We start from the raw sequence: 8,438 nt of genomic DNA, 5'->3' as shown, positions 1-8,438 counted from the left end.
CCGCGGACCCAAAAAAAAAAAAAAAAAAAAAAAAAAAAAGGATCTAGAAACATACCTACCTGGAAGAATGTGTAATAGAAGCTCTATCTTCCATTTTAGATACAGACATAAGTTTGTGTAATTATAGGCTAACGTAAGTAAATGCATAGACATATCTAGACATACATAAATATACTAGAAGGGCAAGCAGGAAAAAGCTCATAGGCTCTGGAGTAAAAAAAAAACTTGGACCTAGGACCCAACTTTATCATTTACTGAAATGTCACAATGAAACAAGTTATTAAACCTTGATATCCTTGTATATTAAATGCAGAAAACAATGGCAGCCCACAGTGTGTTTGTGAGCTGATGACATTGACTATTTAAGTGCCCAGTGCAAAGCTGGGCACAGACTGAAACAAAAACAATTGTTTTGAACTTTTCAGAAGGAACTTGAAATGCCAGGCATTTTTATTATTACCAGCTTTTGAGGGAGACCCTTAATGCAGACTGTGACCACAAAATGGAAGAGACTTACTCATGAGTGGCTTAGAACAACTAGTTTACCTATCTGACAGCCAGCCAGGATCCTGACTGCAGCCATTAAATGGGATATAATGGGTAGAATGGAATAACATATATGCACATACAGGGATGTATACACACATACACATGTATATACATGCAATGCATATACAGCTGCACATATACATAAGCACAGGTGTGAATACACCTACTTCTTGCCTGTTCTTATTTTCCACGATGGATAGAGTTCCAGATACCCAAAACCATTCCCTTTCCCTAATTTGGAGACGGTGTGGCATAACAGGGGCAGGGCCCCTGACCAATAAATTAGGAGGCTCAGTTTCTAAATTCAACTCTGACCGTAATTTGCTGGGGTAACCTTGGATGACTCACTGTTTTTCTGGGCTTCAGTTTTCTCATCTGCACATTGAAGAATTTGATACAGAAAGCCTTTGAGCAACCTTTCAGTTCTTAAGCCTACGATCACTCATTATCCAAACACGAGCCTGTATATAAAATAAAGAAGTTAACCATTTCAGGGTAGGCTCATAGCGGCATATCCTGGGTTGTGTGGCACAGATTTAGAGAGGGGTAGGACAGCAGGAGGGGGCTGTAGCCCCGCAGGCCTGCACTTATCCCTGATTTCTGACCACAGAAAAGACCGGTCTCCCAGCTAAGGCTCATCCCTCACAGTCCAGAGAAGCACAGTGTTCCAGGAAAGCCCTGGGGTCTGGGGACAGGAAACCCAAAGCCGTCCTTCCCCCCAACCCCTCTGCCCCTCACCAAGGCTCATGCAACTGCTCTGGTCTCAGGCAACAGTGGTTCTCATTAAACCAAACCTCAGCCTAACACAATAACCTTAAAATCACACCAACCAACTCCTCCTCGCCTTTTCTGATTCACATCCAGGAACTCCCAGAGTCATCCTTGCCCTATCTGCTTGGGCACTGACACCGCTTTTCTCCTTCCAGATTCCCCGGCAAGACTTTATCTGCTCTTCTAATCCCCCTCCTTACAGACCGTCTGCCTCTTTGGATCCAAGCTTCTCTTTCTTGTTGGACACAGTCCCTCCTGCCCCCAGTTTCCGGTCTGAGCCTGGGCCTGTCTCCTTCTCAGCACAGTTGTGGTTTGGTCTGATTTGTCTACCTGAGAGTTGCACATTGCTTCTGCTTCTGACCTGTGTGCCCAGTGCCAACCTGTCCCGCAAACCGTCTCCTCTGGGCACCAGGTGACAACTTCCATCCTATAATCGGTTTCCCGACCCCACCCCAGACACTCAGACTCAGGATCCTTCGCGGGTAGGCTGTAGGTATCTATATATTTTTCAAAGGCTCCCCTACCTGGATTTAGCAATCCTTGTTTTGGATATTTCAAAATCCTCTCACTTTTATTATCTTAATTAACTCACTGATTCACGGGGGACTGACTCTGTGGGTCCCATACTGAAAGATGGGCAGAGTGAACATGATTTGGTGGGAAAAATGAAATAGGTGGAAGTGTGGCAGAAACACAGAGGAGGGAGTGAATCCTGGTTTCTAAGAGCAGGGTTCAGTTTGGAGACCTCTCCACTGTATAAGTAACATTTAGCCTGACTGCTGACACATGAGTAGGACTGTCTAGGTGGGGAGCGGGGCTCAGCCCAAACGGAGCGAACAGCATGACCAAAGGCAAGGAGGAGGCAAGTGTATATGATGTGCTGAAAGCTGGACAAGTGGTCTCGTGTGAGACTCTGGGTGAGATGGAAGGGGCAGGAATCATCTTATACTCCCTAGTCTGAGGTCTTCACTCTACTGGCGTATCTCACAACTATTTTCACTGAAGAGTTCATTTCACAAAGTCTATTTCGACAAAGTATTAATATACCAGTAAGACGCTTATTCGGGGCTGTGTTTTGGCTTCTACGGAAATAAACTGAATTGATGAAGAGAAATACTCTCATTGGAAGGGTTTCAGTTTAGAGTAGGACTTCTCATTCCCAGCACTTCAAGGCAGGATAACTCTCCGCTGCGGGGCTGCCCTGAGCACTGCAGGACGTTTAGCAGCGTTCCTAGCCTCTGCCCACCACATGCCGTACCAGTTCGCCTTTCCAAATGACAATCACAGAAATGTCTCCACATAGCGCCAAATGTCCTGTGGATGGGGAGTTAAAATCCCCCCTGGTTGAGAACCACTGGTACAAAGCAAAAGAACAAGAGCTCTGAAGTCAGACTCAGGTTCAAATCTTGCCACGATACTAGCTATGTGATGGAGCTTCCTCACGTACAGAATGGGAAATAACCTCTGCCTTGTAGGATCATCATGAGAAGCAAGAGATAAAGTATAGGAAGTGTCCAGCAGAGTACTTGGCACACGAAAGGTAGTACCAATAAGGGTAGTGATTCTTGTTTTATTAGTGATTATTATTATTATTATTATTATTATTATTATTAGGAATAAAGCCTAACTGAAGTTGGAAAGTTACAACAAGTAAATGAATTCCATTTTACCAAGAAGCAATAATAGGGCAGGAAATGTTGCTGTTACATTACAGACATCACTTCCCCTAGGAATCCTTTTATAATTCTTCAAGTCTCAATTCTGGGCCCATTCCATATTTTTCCAAAGCCTTATATACTTGGAACATATAGTTGCATTGTTTACTTAATGTTTTTTTTCTCTACTAGACTACAAGTTCCCACAAGTCCAGTTCTCTCTCATATTCACCTTATACTCTCATCAACTAGTAAAGTGGGTCATCAATAAATATTTATTGAAAGACTTTCTTTTTTTAATACTTGTTACTCGCTCAAATGCTACTTTAAGTGTCAAATTCAAGAGTAGACTGGAGCACACTGTAACCGATATGCATTCCATAAGGCATGGTGATTAGAAGTGTGAGCTCTGGAATCAGACAGTGTGGGTTTAAATCATGCATTTACCGCTTACTAATCGTGTGACTTTGGGTAAGTTAGGTAGTCTTTGTGAGCCTCATCATTTCATTTAACGAATGGAACAAAATAATAGTATGTATAAAGTTGCTTTGAGAATCAGTGCTGCTTCTAGAGCACTGACAACGGTGAGATGAAAAGCTGGCAAGGTTTACTGCTCACTGGAATTAACTATGTGTTGCTCTAAGAGGGCATGAACCAGAAGCTCCTTTTGCAAGACGGGCTAAACCAATTTTTCTGCTATAAGAAAGGAAGGAAGGAAGAGGAGAGAGGAGGGGAAGGGAGGGGAGGGAGAAATTCAAAATCCTCAATTTGGTTTGATTCTGAAACTCAGATGAGCAATTTAAGCCAAATCAACATCTGGCAAAGAACCCAGTATCTGGAATCAGCATGATGCTAAACCTATAGGCACAACGTTTGCTCCTGGCCAACACCTGCTAACATGATGGGAGCACAAAGGACACGAGTTTCCAGACATCCAGGACTGGATCACGCAGCGCTCAGAACAACTCTTTCGCTTCGTGGAGAACTGAGCCAGGTACACCTAATGCACAGGGCAGCTGCCTCTGTAACGAGAGGTTACTCTGCTTCTCAGCTGAATATCCATCCCTCACGCAGGGGATGCCATTCATTCACTCATTCACTAAATATGCACGTGTCACACGCAAAATACTGTGCTGGTTGCTGGGATATAAGAATGAAATGGCACGGGGCTCACTCTCGAAGAGTTCACAAACTTGTAAATGAGACAAAGTTGCGCACATAAACCTGGGTGACGTGTACTGTAAGGGAGGCAAGTCCCAGGCATCATGGGAGCGAGAGGAAGGAGGGCTTAAGTCAGCTTTGGGGAGTCAGGGAAGGCTCCTAGAGGAGACAGCCCGGCTTCAGGATGTGATGGAGAATCAGAAGCTGGTCTGATAAAGAAGAACTAGGGGAGAGGGCCTGAGACAGAAATCAGGTTGTTACTGCCGGTTCTGGACAGCTGGGCTGCCGGAGCCAAGAAAAGACCTGGAACAAAGTTACCACTATTTTTACAAGCTAGGAAGAGAGCAGCGGCCGGAGCCCTGGAGAGAACCACCCCCACAAAGGGCAAACACAGCTCCTCCCATCTTCCGGCTATCCGCTGGAGAACTTACTAACCAGCACCTTAAGTACAAAATGTTCTCTTATCTTTGATTTTTATTCCCACCAAGTGCTTCCTCCTCTTTTTCCAGAACTGGAAAAATCATGAGTTGAGTTCCACTTGCTTCTTTGATCTTTATCCTCCCGTTCCAGGCTTCCCTGGAGACTGAGAGTCCAGGAGTCTTTCTCCAAAGCAGAATGCCAACCCCTCGTACCAGTCAGAATGTGGGGTCCAAGGTAGGTCACACCAGGTCAGCACTTGAAGGGGCTGTGATTGTCAGCGGCTTGTCTGTGCGAGGCCTGGATGGCATCCAATTCCAAAGCCAGATTCTTAACCTGACACTTGACAATCTCTTAGCATGGAGTTCATCTAACCAGATCATGGGGCTGTTTCTGACCACAATCTGTACAGAATCTTAAAGCAGTGAATCCTGTGTTCTGTAAAAGAGTACTGGGGAAGGAAATTTAGGGCAGATTCATGGACGGCAGATAAAGTCCAGAAGCCTGGGCTGCTTCTCCGACTGCCTATGCAAAGGGAAGACAGTTCTCCTGGATAGTAACTCAGGGAACTTCCATTTATAAAGCTCCTACTTTGTGCCAGGCATTGTCACTCCAGAGTGAGAAAAATTGAAGAAAGATACCTCCTTATTGCGTGCCCACTATGTGCCAGATGCTACATCAGCTGCTTTACCTGTTTATATCATAACACATCTGTGAGGAGGGCATCACTGTCTTGTATGGCAGAAGGGGAAATTCGGAAGTGTGAAGAGGTATGATATTTGGCCCAAGGTACACAGGTAGAGAGAGTAAGAATTTAAATCCAGATCTTCAGATTCCATGTTCAGAGCCCTTATTACAGCATCATGATATGTCTCAGGGGTTAGTTGTCTCAAACCAACACTATTAAGTTACAAACATGCAGGTCAGGAGAGTATGAGAATTTTCTCTTCAAAAGGTGTGGGGCTTTGGCTGCTCGGTTCACTGCTATAATCTCCAGTGCCTAGACCAGTAACCACCATGTTTACACACATTCAGTAGCTATCTTTAGTAACTGCATGGCTGGATGGGCGGACGACCTTGTTAAGATTTTCAGGCCTCTCTTCTCTTCTACATTCTGAAAGGGGCATAGGCAGCATGGGAAACAAGAGGGAATATTTGCTCCCAGGCCTCCTCTTTTTCCCAGACATCCTAACCCTAAACTGGCTGTAAGGTGAAGGGGAGAGACGGAGGTATAAGAAGGATAAAACTTGGTCAAAGTTGCTAAGTAGGTATTTACTGTCCCACAGCATCTGAGAATTGCCTGCCTGGGCCCTCCCCAGCCACTAATGGCCCCTAGGCTCAGCCCTTTAAGAAGCCAAGGTCCTAGGCTATCTTTCCACTTAAAGAACTTACTTTTGGAAAACACAAGGGAAACTCACTAACGTAAGTGCATTTGTGTTTTTATTTATTTATTTATTTATTTTTGGCTGCATTGGGTCTTCGTTGCTGTGTGCGAGCTTTCTCTAGTTGTGGCAAGCGGGGGCTACTCTTTGTTGCGGTGCACGGGCTTCTCATTGCGGTGGCTTCTCTTGTGCGGTGGCACACAGGCTCTAGGTGCGCGGGCTTCAGTAGTTGTGGCGCACGGGCTTAGTTGCTCTGAGGCATGTGGGATCTTCCCGGACCAAGGATCGAACCCGTGTCCCCTGCATCGGCAGGTGGACTCCTAAGCACTGTGCCACCAGGGAAGTCCCGTGCATTTGCGTTTTAAAGGGAAAAAAAAAAAAAAATCTCAGCCAAAGCTTCTAAGGGTAAAAATTTCTGCCACTGACCATCTCTGATTTAGGAAAAGAGGGGGGCTGTTTCATGGCCTGGATTCCTTTCAGTGCGGTTCAACTTACATCTCTGAGTGTCTTCAAGTACCAGGCACCTGTAAGGACACAGTCTCCCCTCCTAGAGGGTGCAGCGAGTCCTGGGCAGAAGTGAGAAGGTGTGTTCCTTAGGGAGGTCTGGGAAACTGACAAGGGAACCAGAGTCCTGAAAGTTCCCAAGGTGCAGCCTGCTTACTTTCAGCATGTGGTGGTCCAAGCCTAGTGCCTGTCCCCTGGGTGCGGGTAGATGACAGAGACTGCTGGCCCAGGGATAAGTGGGAAAGCATGATGGAGGAAGCTTCCCGGGCCTCAGGCAGGTTATGGGAGGTCAGGATTACTAGGAGACAGGAACACTCCATGTCTTTCTAGACCATAAATTCTCTTTGTACCTGTTCTTAAAAACCAAAATCATGACATTCCAATCAAAAGCAGACACTGCCCACACTGAAAAGGGAAAGAAACATCCTTGCCTATAAGCAGTATTTTCCAACCCACATGCATTACTGGCTGGTTACTACCTCTCAGGCACTGTGTTAGATCCTGAACACATAAAGATGAATAAGATGGAAATGTGTGTAGATGGATGAGAGCTAACCTGCTCTGAAAATCCAGAGACCATGCAGAAGAACTAGCCACTGCTTAATAATCTGCTGTATAAGGAAACAGATTAACTTTCACTGTACAGGGTAGGGCTATTTTATCTTATTCTTGCCTTAATGTGACTTTATTCATTTAATAAAGTTCTCAAGCACCTATAAGAACCAGACACAGCTCAGCACAGGTTACACAAGATGAGTAATACAATGCTCCTGTCTTCAAGGAACTTACAGTCTGGTGGAAAAGACAAGCAGATAAAAGAGCAATTACAACACAATCATTTCTTCCATAGGGGTGGGTAAAAGTGCTGAAAGGAGGACAGCTCAGAGAGTTTCAACATAAATGGAAGTGCCTTCCATGGAAAGCTACACAGAGGAGAGAGCATCTAAGATGGGTCTTCAACTTAGAGTAGAAGTTAGCAAGTGGGCAAAGTGGAGGACCAGTCATCCTAGGCAGAGAAACACATGTGCAAAGACATGGAGGTGAATATGCATGGACAGAGTTCTGGGAATGCAGCTCGATGAAAGCATTTAAATAGGTAACTCTTGTCTGTAATGTGAAGTAGGGACTAAAGAATCTTTCAAAGTTTTTTGGACTGTAACCCACAGTAAGAAATTCACGTGCATCATGGCCCAGTATACACATGCACAGACACATAAAATGGAAGTGGAAACATAAGTTCCACAAAAAATTGCTTACCCTTACTGTGCTAGACATACTCTGAGATTTTCTACTCTGGTCGGTCCATTCTATTCTGAAAATCCAGTGGTCATGATCTACTAAATTGATCTCATGAAGTTCGAACCATAATTTAAAAAGAAACACTCTTAGAAAGAAAGGCTAGGAAAAAAGATTTGGCTATAGTTGAAGTGAAAAATATTGAAAATCTGAACAATGCCTCCCTCCCTGCCAAAAAACTGCAATAAGGATAAAGAAGAGGATAGAGTTATCACACTTTACTGTAAACCTTGCCTCATTGTCTGTCTTCCATTTGGGGATGAGATTTTGTTTGTTTATTTTTTTTTAAATTAACTTCACTGTCCCCCAGCACCATGCCTGGGACATACTAAGTGTTCAATGGGTCTTTGATGAACGAATAAATGAATACAAGAATGCCAGGTTGGAGACTTATTTAGAAGATGAAATCAGGGATATACCCAAAGTAATTGGACATAGCATATAAGCCAAATATAATATGAAAATAAAATTAGAATTGTAAGGGTTTCGGAGTATCTGTAGAAAAAAGCAGGACAGGGGCTTTCCTGGTGGCTCAGTGGTTGAGAGTCCGCCTACAGATGCAGGGGACACGGGTTCGTGCCCCAGTCCGGGAAAATCCCACATGCCGCGGAACGGCTGGGCCCGTGAGCCATGGCCGCTGAGCCTGCGCGTCCGGAGCCTGTGCTCCGCAACGGTAGAGGCCACAACAGTGAGAGGCCCGCGT

General features: G+C 44.8%; 1 protein-coding gene across 2 annotated transcripts in view; it reads right to left on the bottom strand.

Annotated features, from left to right (window-relative positions):
- The window catches only part of FGGY (FGGY carbohydrate kinase domain containing), a 412,679-nt gene that overhangs the window by 199,897 nt on the left and 204,344 nt on the right, over positions 1 to 8,438 (bottom strand). The window lies entirely within an intron of this gene.

The sequence above is a fragment of the Lipotes vexillifer genome, unplaced genomic scaffold (assembly GCF_000442215.2).
Source record: "Lipotes vexillifer unplaced genomic scaffold, Lipotes_vexillifer_v1.1 scaffold54, whole genome shotgun sequence".
Taxonomy (NCBI): Eukaryota; Metazoa; Chordata; class Mammalia; order Artiodactyla; family Lipotidae; genus Lipotes; species Lipotes vexillifer.
Note: the sequence above shows the minus strand (reverse complement) of the source record. Positions and strands in the feature narration are given on the sequence as shown.